This window comes from Odontomachus brunneus, unplaced genomic scaffold (genome assembly GCF_010583005.1).
Source record: "Odontomachus brunneus isolate Ranch 3 - 2012 unplaced genomic scaffold, Obru_v1 Obru_scaffold_018, whole genome shotgun sequence".
Taxonomy (NCBI): domain Eukaryota; kingdom Metazoa; phylum Arthropoda; class Insecta; order Hymenoptera; family Formicidae; genus Odontomachus; species Odontomachus brunneus.
In genome coordinates, this window is record NW_022639468.1 from 945,928 (window position 1) to 956,251 (window position 10,324).

Sequence of the window (10,324 nt, forward strand, 5' to 3'; positions counted from 1 at the left end):
GAGAGAGAGAGAGAGAGAGAGAGAGAGAGAGAGAAAGAGAGGCAGAGAGAACGCTTCAATGTAAGCGCACGTACTTCTCTCATCGGGGCTGAACTGAAAATTTTGCGAAACCCCGCGAGCGAAAATACGCGTTGTTCGAATTTACTACTCCTTTTGCGTCGCGTGAAAGAAGCACGTCGGCGGGTATTTCTGAGATAATTTCACACCAACTCTATAACGGCAACGTGCAAACTGCCTATTTCTCACTCCGATTCAGTTCCATATGCATATTGCATTTTATTATTTATTTATGCGCCGTTGCACTCTTTTATAACTAATGGTTGCAAATGATGAATAATCAACTGATTATTTCGATGTAATAATTTCTATGTCAATTATTTGTGATTAATATTGCACAAGTGCGTCCCGGTCCCGTTCTCGCCTCGCGCGAACGTGTGGAAAATTCACTTGCCAACGGAATTTTACATTTAAATATCAAGCAAATAAAAGTATCAAATTTGAGTGCACTTACTCAACTGAAATTTTTGCAGTGAAATTTTACTCGCAAAGTATAGAGTGACTCGCAGCCAGCCACTCGAATTCGAGCGATTTTCCGCTCTAAATCGTTGAATGAATATTTTCACTTGAAATTACAGAGTGAATCTGACATACTCTACCGTCTCACAGCGACATATTCACTCCGATCGATTGAAACGTTCACTCGTACGGAGTCAGAATCCATTCTGAGCTTAAGTGAAACATTCACTCTTGCGATTTCGAGCGGCAGTATTTTCAGGATCGCCTTGAGTTAAAATACTGCCACTCTTCACTCGTTCTCAGTGACATTCCGCTTCAAGAAATTTGGAGAGAGCACAAAATGCACGTGGCAACGCCTCTATGTGCGCTCGCACACGCAAGCGTGCGTCATAATCTCATCCGGTATTACACCCGATGCGATATTAACATTAATTGGTTATCGTCCCGTGACAGCTCGCGCCGAAATCAACATATTAATGCTGATCCCGGGCACGAGGATGGAAAAAATGCGATTAAAAGGTTAACTTGATCACTCGTGCGTTATACATATCCGGCTTTAAAGTGGGACTGGGCATCATAGGAGGAAATCTCTACGTAATTCATTTGGGCGGTGTGCGCCCGGCAGGGTTGATGAATACTCTCGCACGCGCGCGAATACTCGGGAATAGCCGGAAGAGAGGAACGAGACTCGTCCGACAGCGTCAATCGCGCGTTTTTCAGCATCGGGCGACATCTTTTATTTATTGTCAGCGCGACACGACGCGATGCGGGAACAAGCACGCCCGCGGAAAATCACCGGCCGCTGCTTATGCCAATGTTTTCATCTTGTGTGCCGTGCGTTAGCCCTCTGGCGACGTTTCCGACCCCACAAGCGCTCCGTAATAGCCGTTTTCACTCGTTCGCGTTGGGAAACTCGACGCGCCGGGATAATCCACGTGAAAAGCCGACACAGCGGCGCTCGGCTTAATAGAAAACCACATGTGCGTACGTACGCGTGCGTGTGTCTTGTGAAAGCGCTCGCGAATCCCGCCGATGCACGCAACACAATTTCGGAGATAACGTCGTGACGAAGGGGATTGAAGGGGGAGGAAGCGGCCGTCGAACGGGAAAATAATAACGCGAGCAATCTTTCCTCTCGTTCGAATATGCGCGACGATTAAACGCGACGTCGAGGGGGATGCTACCCCTCCCTGCCAAGCGAAACGAGGCGACACGAGGCGCAGTTTGCTCGCCGCGAAATGAGAATAATAACGCGCGGGGCGTAATAAAAAACGAATTGTCCGAATGAATTTGGTAGCGCAAGCAGCGGACAATATTTCGCCGCGGCGCGGCGCGACGGAGATTATTAAGTTTATATGACAATCGCGGAAAATGTAACATTTGGACATGCACGGAAATATTGTTGTTTGCCGGACGAATCGTCGGGCTCACATCCGATTAAGCGATCGAAATCATGCAACAACTTCATCTGCAGCCTGCACGTTCGCGAACTTTCAACAAGGCGAACTCGCGCAAACCGCGCGAAACAAATTACGCGGCAATAAACCGCGCACGATTTTTCCGCGAGCGCGGCGTATATAAATACATCCAATTGGCGAGAAGAACACGCAAAACTGATAACAACGCACTCGGCGTCGAGGGGCACGTGGCAGAAGTTGCGCGCTGCTCGAAATTCAAGCGCGGCGCGGAAATTTGCGCGAGCTTCAAGTTAAAACGAGGCGAACAATGGCTTTCATTAAACCGCGTAAGTCGCGCGACTCGGCCGGAATTCCCGTGCGTCCCGCGGCGTGGCCGTTAGGCCGCCAACAGAACCGGCCAGACATCGGATCATTACTCATTCTCCGCGAGACCAGGCGAACAAATTAGCGTTCGAGCTGAATTCGTTCGCCGTCGCAGCCGCGCGCGAATGAAGTTCGGAAAGTTCTCGCGCCGCGAGAATGCCCGAGCGCGGGGCGCAACTTTTGCACACCTATATAAACTTTATTAGCTCGAAAATCGATACAGGCGGAAAGGCAAGTTCGTGGGCTGCCATCCCGTGGCGCGATCCCAGGACGGCGATCCGTCTCGCAGAAAGCCCACGGGTGGCTCACGGAGTACGTCGTCGTTGGCGCCACCGACCTCCACCTCCCCCTGGCTCTTCATCTCCTCCTCTCGCACGCAAAGCTTTTTCCGTAGGTAGGTTAGGTAGATCTGGCCCGGAACTCGAAATAAATATCGCGCTATCGGTCTCAATTTCACGAAAGTTTCGACGATCGCCACGTTGGACGGCGTTGGATCGGTGCCGGGGTCAGCCAGCCGGCATGGCGACTGCGCGTGTCCTCGTAGGAAACGGACGGTCGATTGTTCGGCACGCAACGCGAGAAAGGGAGCACAAAGCGGTGGGATGTAATTCTGCCTGGTTTTATCCCGATTGACGCGCGACAGCGTCATTTCACGACGGAGATACGTTGCCTCCCGCGAGATACGGTACTCAACGGGTTAGAGGCAGATATTTCGCGGGGAAATAAATTGCAGATGGACGATGAGATTTCCCTTCGTGCGTGGTTACGCCACACAGAGTGTGCCGACAGACTGATGGATGTTATTACACGGGGAAAATTTTACAACACAAAAAATTGCTACTGGATTTTCTATCTGAGGAACAGATCGACATTCTGCAGTAATCGGCTATTCTTACGTTTCGTATGTGCTATTTATATTTTAGGAGCTGAAATATGTGTTATTAAGAGAATTCTAGTGAAATATACTATGTTTCTTAGCGAGATAAATCTTATCTATTTTGCAGTACTAGAAACATAGCAAAAATTGAAAAGAATATATAAGGATATATAAAAAAAAGAAATTATAATATAATTTCCCCGTGTATCAATAATAAAATAATACAACTCGAGTCGAAATTTTGATTCTATCTTAATCCTGCAAGTTTCTTTTCCTCAAACTTGAAAGATTAATGAAGAATCTCAAGATGTAATAATATACAAGTTATTGTCTTACCTTGATGCTACAAATGGTTACTTAATATCGTTTTCTCCATGTTGAGAAAACTCGAAGACGCTCGTTGCAAAATTATTTAATACCTGATTACCTCCATTTTTAACTAGCATTTAATTTTTATTCTAAATTTCAATTAGAACTGTATCAAAATAGCAGCTCACTGTTAAATAATGTAAGTATGTACATATAATGTAAACATGGAATGTAATAAGTAATTAACTATTAAATAATTATAAAATAATTAGTTATTAATTAATTATATAGTAATTCGAGACAAATGGTAAATAATATTAAAATAATATTAATATTAATTAACTTAACAACTGTTAAGAAAATAGAGTATGTGAGATAAGCAAATATTAAATAATTAAACAAAGATCTTAGTAGGAAGTGGGTAAAAGAAAGAACAAATTTCATTCTCATCTCTTCCTCTAATTTTTCTTTTTTTTGCTGCAAGTTTTGATGAGATTCAAAACTCTTAAAAGAGCTGATAAAAAGCTATAAGGACAAAAATAACAATTATGCGGCTAATAATGCTGTTTACAAATAGAGATTTAGATTCGAATTACGCGCAATAACAAAGCTAGACAGATATGAAAAAGCGTTGGCAGATGTAAACAAGATTGTACTCGCGGCTCAAGCAGCATTATTAAACGTGAAAATCAACAATTGCGATATTGTAATTAATAACTTCAAGGTCGGTATTCATTATATTGTGAACTATTTAAAATCTTCGATTTAGAATATAATTGATTGATAGGATCATGAGCCGATTACTCGGTTTTCTATTTGGATTAATGTTTCTTATAAGAAATAATATAAGTATAGATAGAAATAATATAGATAGTATAAATAAATAAATATATAATAATAAGAAATAATATATAAGATAAAAATTAAAGAGATTAAGAGAAAAATCAGAGGTTCATAAAGCTGTAATCACTCGTCAAATGATGACGGACTATGAATGCCGACCTAAATATTTCAACTCGAGTATCTCTTTATTCTCGATAAATTTGCCAAACGTCCGTTAAAAACGGAAATCTCCCGTATAGTAAATAATTTGACGCACCTTAGCAATATATGATGTACCGCGTTTCTGCATCCTGCGTCCTCCATCCTGGCTCCTCGATTCAGCATCCTGACTGCTCCGTCGTGACATTGACACTTGCACTGATACTGACACTCGCGTAGATACGGTTCAATCAAAGATACACGTTAAATAACGCGACGCCTACGAGAGACTAATTAAATGTCTCGAAAGAGCCGACGAAATATCGTAATCACCCGAGAGAAATGATAAACAACGCACCGATGTATGTAGTCCGCGGTACGCGTGTCGCTCGCCGGCTCGAGACGTACTGCGACACTTGGAAAAGTACGTCGCGCACGAAGGTATGTATGATCGCCTTGAAGGTCCCGCGTGTTTTGATTGTTGTGATTACTCGGCGTTCGGTGGCGAGCGACTGCGGTTGTCGACTGACGGAGAGGATGTGTTTACTTATTTTTGCTATTGTTTTGATACTCTCGCGCGTCGCGTACACTTCCGTGATCGAGTGTTACGTTATTATTTTTTACGTGGAATATTTCGTCGGCTATTGAAATATTTCATCGGACTCCCGGTGATATCTCGCGTTAATTAACATATGTGTTTTTTATCGAATTTTATCTACAGAAGTGTCAACGCCACAAGCTAGTACTCGAAATGACATGACGGTACAGCCAGAGGGAGGGACGCAAGACGCCAAAACGCGACCAACGATAACTATATTTTCAGATGTATAAATGTGCATTTAATATATGTTTTTCCAATGTTAATAGGAAGAATAAAGAGATTCGAGAGAGACAAAATTTGTCGATTTTCTTATTCATTGATTATATTTGCCTATTGATCGTTACTACATTACTTGATATTTGCTTATCACACAATCCTGTCTGCAGTTATAAGTAAATTTTTTTTCATAGAATGTTTATTGGAATTAAGAGTAAAGATTAAACGCAAGTAAAATATAATTCAATAGAAGATAATTCAATATAATATAAAATTATATTATTATAAAATAATTCTAAAGTAATATATAATATTAAAAAAAATATATATTTTTTTTTAAATATTATATATTACTTTAGAATTATTTTATAATAGTATAATTTTATATTATATTGAATTATCTTCTATCGAATTATATTTTACCTGCGTTTAATCTTATATATATATAATTATGAAGTAAATTCTTTTTCAAGGAAGATTCTTCATGGGGAAAATAACATAAAGTAACCGTATTTGTAGCATCAAAGTGAAATAAAATAGTTCGTATAAGGCGTAGATATAATATACATAGACTCCGCCAGAGTCGCATACAGCCAGAAAAGTGAAGCCAAAATATACAGCCCCTCTATTCTCTGTCTTTTTCTACACAGACAAAGTGTGCAATAAGATTTAAGTAAGACTTTTGCTTGCCAGTCGGGGTGCTGTTGCACTCTATAATATTATGGAAACAAGAAATGTATACACGCGCAACAAAAAAGTAACAAAATAGGGAGAAAATTATAGCCCCTCTATTCTCACTTTCTTTCTAGATATTGACTTCACTCAATTAGACGATAGAACAAAGGACGTTCCATGTATACTATGTCCATGATATAAGATCCATTAAGTTCGACGGAATTTGCAAGGTTGATGTGCAACCAAAATTTCGACTCGGGGATACGGTAATGTGCTCGCGTCCATGTACGTTATGCGCCAGCATGAATAGGAAGAGAAGTTTCTTAAGTTGAGATCGAGTGAAGACGAGACCTCGTCAAGTGCACGTCTATCTGTGATGAATTTTACCGAAAATTCCCGAAGTCACAAAAAAATGTTGCTCCACATAGTTTCAGTTTATTTTCTTGTGAAACATCCCAAGTGCGCGTATACCGTCCCGTAGTTGTAACGGTGGCGCGAATATAGGTAGAAATTAGAGAAGGCACAACTTAAAAAACTAAGAATTACCACGTCTTCAACAGTTTTTCACTCGTCACTCTTTGCAAGAAGCAAAACTAGAGATGAGACGCGAGTGAAAAAAAGAAAGACGCGGGGGGAAGCAGCAATGTTGTCCACGTGACAAACTTCCCAGGAGCTTTGACGAATGTCCTCGAAGTTTAGCCAGCGATCCGAACGTCGCGTGGGTTCGCCGGGAGAGAAAGAGAGCATACTTTTCACAAGATGATGAATATACAAAATCATCCTGGTTGCCAGAAGCGACCGACGTGGTAGGTTCCCGTAGCGGCCTCGCTCGGCGACGTCTCATCATCCGCGCGTCTGCCGTCATTTATTATTCGACATGAAAAGGCGAGCCGTTGAGACGCATTGAAATTTTTCGCGAGTCATTAGGGAGAGAGAAAGAGGACGGAGATTTCGGTCCCGTGGAAGCCGGCGGAGGATGCGCCGCGTCTGAATACACGGTCTCCAAGGCCTCAAGGCCTGTCGCGACCATTAAAAGAGTCATTTTCGTTTTTCTATCGGCTTTCCCGCCGATTCAGAAACGCGGGAAGCGCATTGAAAGCCGAATTGCGTCAAGAGCGGTGCTGTTCCGGTTTTCTTCGCGCATAAATGAATGAATTGACAAATAACTCACCGCGCGCCAGAAGTAGCTCCTTCTCCCGATTCAGATCTGCAACAGAATTAATAATAGCGACCGTTGAAACATCGTGAAACTGCGAAGCGAAAACCAATCAAGTCAGAGGACTAAATCTTAGAAATGGAGATAATCAGGTTCCCAACTGAGAGACAAGATATCTCGAAGTAGAAAATATTTCGCATTAATATAATATACATTTGTTTATACTAATATCAAATTTTTTAACGTTTGAAACATTTCCTTAAAACTCTAACTTTTCATCAAAATAACTGTTTACTTTATTTAAATAAAAGAATTTATATTTAAGCGAATATATTATTAGTGTGCCAACTAAATAAGAATTCTTCATTTCCTAAATATTTTTTCTCTCAGTTTGAAGCAGCGCTACTGCTCTCGTACAAAAGTATTAAGCTATTTCTTTTCTGCACCGAGTACGGTATTCCTTGGTTAATTTTGTAGACGAGGTCGATAAACCGTCGTGCATTCACTTCCATCGAGCGAGATCAATAATAGACGGGGGACACAACCGAAATCGAAGACGGGAAAGACAATCACCAACCACCTGCCGGCCTTTCTGCCGGTCTTCGGGATTTCAGTCCAGTAATTGCCGTGGCAATTACCACGAATTACAGCGATAATTACCGTCATTATGCGGCGCAGTAATTTTGGTAATTACTGCGGTAAATCGCCAAGCTCTCCGATTGCAACTCCTCATCTCGCGGTCAGTGCCGCGTAAGTTTTAAGATATCACGCAACGTCGCAGGGAATCGAATTTCCGACCGTCGAAATAACGAAGCCACGGAGAAGCCGTCCGCCAGCTGCCAACGACGCATGCAAATTCGAATACGCGGGTCATATACGCGGAAAGATTGGCGCGAGCTGAAATTGGGAAATGACGTAATTCCGCGAAGCGCGTCGCGCTTAAATATACGCACTTTAATACAATACTCGAGATATCGTCTCTTGAGATTAAGAGCGGCAGTAAGTTACGTCGCGAAGTGAAAAAGCGCTAATTAAGCAGCGGACGACCTCTGTGTGTGTTTTTTTTTCTTTTGTACATTATTCGGACGTAAAGAGCTAATTTTAACGGCTAAGTAGCGCTTCGGAATTAATTCAGGGAAACGAGATCTTTCGCAGTTATTAACCGCCGTCTGTATTTTTACAATCGGCGGAAACTCACTTTAATAATAAAACGCCGCCACTCTCATTTCGGCTTGATAATGAAACGAAAATAGGCGGGGAGAGCGAACGAGCGTAAAAATCCTGAAACATTATCCTCGTCCAAGGCTCCAGGGCTCGTGATTTATAACTCTGCACTTTCGTTCACGATACGAAATTATTATCGTCACGTGAACAGTAATTATGACGATACCCGATCGATCGATGAACGAGCCGACTAGAAATTTCCCATGGTCCTGTTGGTCCCAATCAATTATCTAGTTTGTACAAGGTGATTTTATCAGGTTCTGATGAGTCATATAACACAGCATGGCAATCAGGACCATATTAATAATAAGGATTATCAATAATTAGGATCTTATTAATATTTACGATCCGATAACACCATCTTATACAAAGCAGATAAATGACTGGGATCAACCTAATTAAACTATACACTGAAAAGAAAGATTTTGTAATAACTACAAAGTCTGGACAATAGTTACCAAGTACTTTGGTGAAATAGTTTCAACTAAATGCGCGTATAGCTGAATATAGTCAAATAATTTGGTAAGTATTAATAAATAATCTTATAATATTATAAGATATTTGTTGTTAAAGTTTGGTGACTACATCACTAAATTATTTGTGAAATAAAACCATATTGTTTAGCAATCACATATGTATTATGTGATAAAAATATAATCGCATTATATAATAAATATACCAAATACTTTATAATAGTTAAACTATTTAATATAATTATTACCAAATATTATTTGGTATTATTTACCAAACTGTTTGGTTGATTCAACTAAATGAAGAATTTGTTTTGTGGATTATTTTATTTTAGCAGATAGTAATTATCTGGTAAAAAATTGCGATATTTGATATTAATTATCAAATATTCCATCGAGACGCTCAACCAAATGATGCATTTGTTAATTATTACAAGACTTTTTCTTCAATGTGGGGTCAATTTCTGGTCGGTGAGAGAACTAAAACAGCCGTCAGCGAATCAACGAAGATTGAGACTTTCAATGAGAGATCCGGCATAATTTCGACATGTGTCCGGCACGCACGCACCAACACATGCACAAAATGCTGATTTATCGGCTGGTCTTAAAGTACGAGCGTTGCTCAGAATGAGCGAGCGCGAGAGCTACAGTTTCTTGTTGCGCGCAGAGAATGCGCGACCAAAACGATCTCTCCGCCGGCTCGAACGGCTCCATTTCGATATTCGAGACACGAAGTTATTTAATGGGCTGCGAGAACGACGACTATATATATATATACACAGCTGCAGGAGGTATTACGGCAGTTGCAACAGTAACGACAGAAACCATATACCATGACCATTCGATCCAACTTTACGCTTTGTCGGTTTGGATCACCTTTCATTCTTTTCGAGAGACCCGAGTGGCACAATGTTTCACCTCCCCTTCGCTTTCGTCCAAAAAATAGGGAAGAACGTTCAGTAGCCGACATTCAATGCACAACACTCATTAGCCTTTCGGCACTTTTGCGCGGATCCCATTAAATGTCAAGGTCTATTTATTAATTATTATTTATTATCTATTTATTCGTTTTCTTTTAAATTCCCACGCATCTTCATACCCGACAACATCTGCGCAAGAGTGCCGAAAACAGGTAAGAGATGCCGGCTACTAAATGTTTTCTCCTATAACACGGCAATGTCGATTCAATGTTTCATTGATACACGCGACGGCGCTATCTTTTCGACCATAATAGTGAATATTTGGCAAAAATGAGAACGCACACCGATTAAACCGTCACTCGAGTGCGATAGGATAAGTGGCATTTAAGGCATCGCGCGACTGATCGGGACATCATTGTAAATCGGGGTCCGTGTGACGCTTAACTGGAATGTTTGCCCGGCTGAGCGGTGTAACCGAATGGTGCGCAGCCTGTGCGCTCGAAATGATTACCAGCGCATCGCGTCACGTCGTGCCGCGTTGAGAGAGAGAGAGAGAGAGAGAGAGAGAGAGAGAGAGAGAGAGAGAGAGAGAGAGAGA

General features: G+C 41.3%; 3 protein-coding genes across 9 annotated transcripts in view; 1 reads left to right on the forward strand and 2 right to left on the reverse strand.

Annotated features, from left to right (window-relative positions):
* Window positions 1-5,493, reverse strand: part of LOC116841741 (protein turtle) — a 228,434-nt gene extending 222,941 nt beyond the window's left edge. For both annotated transcript variants that reach the window (XM_032810054.1, XM_032810053.1), the window contains exon 1: window positions 4,583-5,493. The gene's annotated coding sequence lies outside the window, so the exon portion shown is untranslated. The remainder of the gene's footprint in view (window positions 1-4,582) is intronic.
* The window catches only part of LOC116841752, a 440,348-nt gene that overhangs the window by 420,247 nt on the left and 9,777 nt on the right, over window positions 1-10,324 (forward strand). The window lies entirely within an intron of this gene.
* The window catches only part of LOC116841751, a 177,891-nt gene continuing 174,690 nt past the window's right edge, over window positions 7,124-10,324 (reverse strand). For all 6 annotated transcript variants that reach the window (XR_004377598.1, XR_004377600.1, XR_004377599.1 and 3 more), the window contains one exon: window positions 7,124-7,163. The gene's annotated coding sequence lies outside the window, so the exon portion shown is untranslated. The remainder of the gene's footprint in view (window positions 7,164-10,324) is intronic.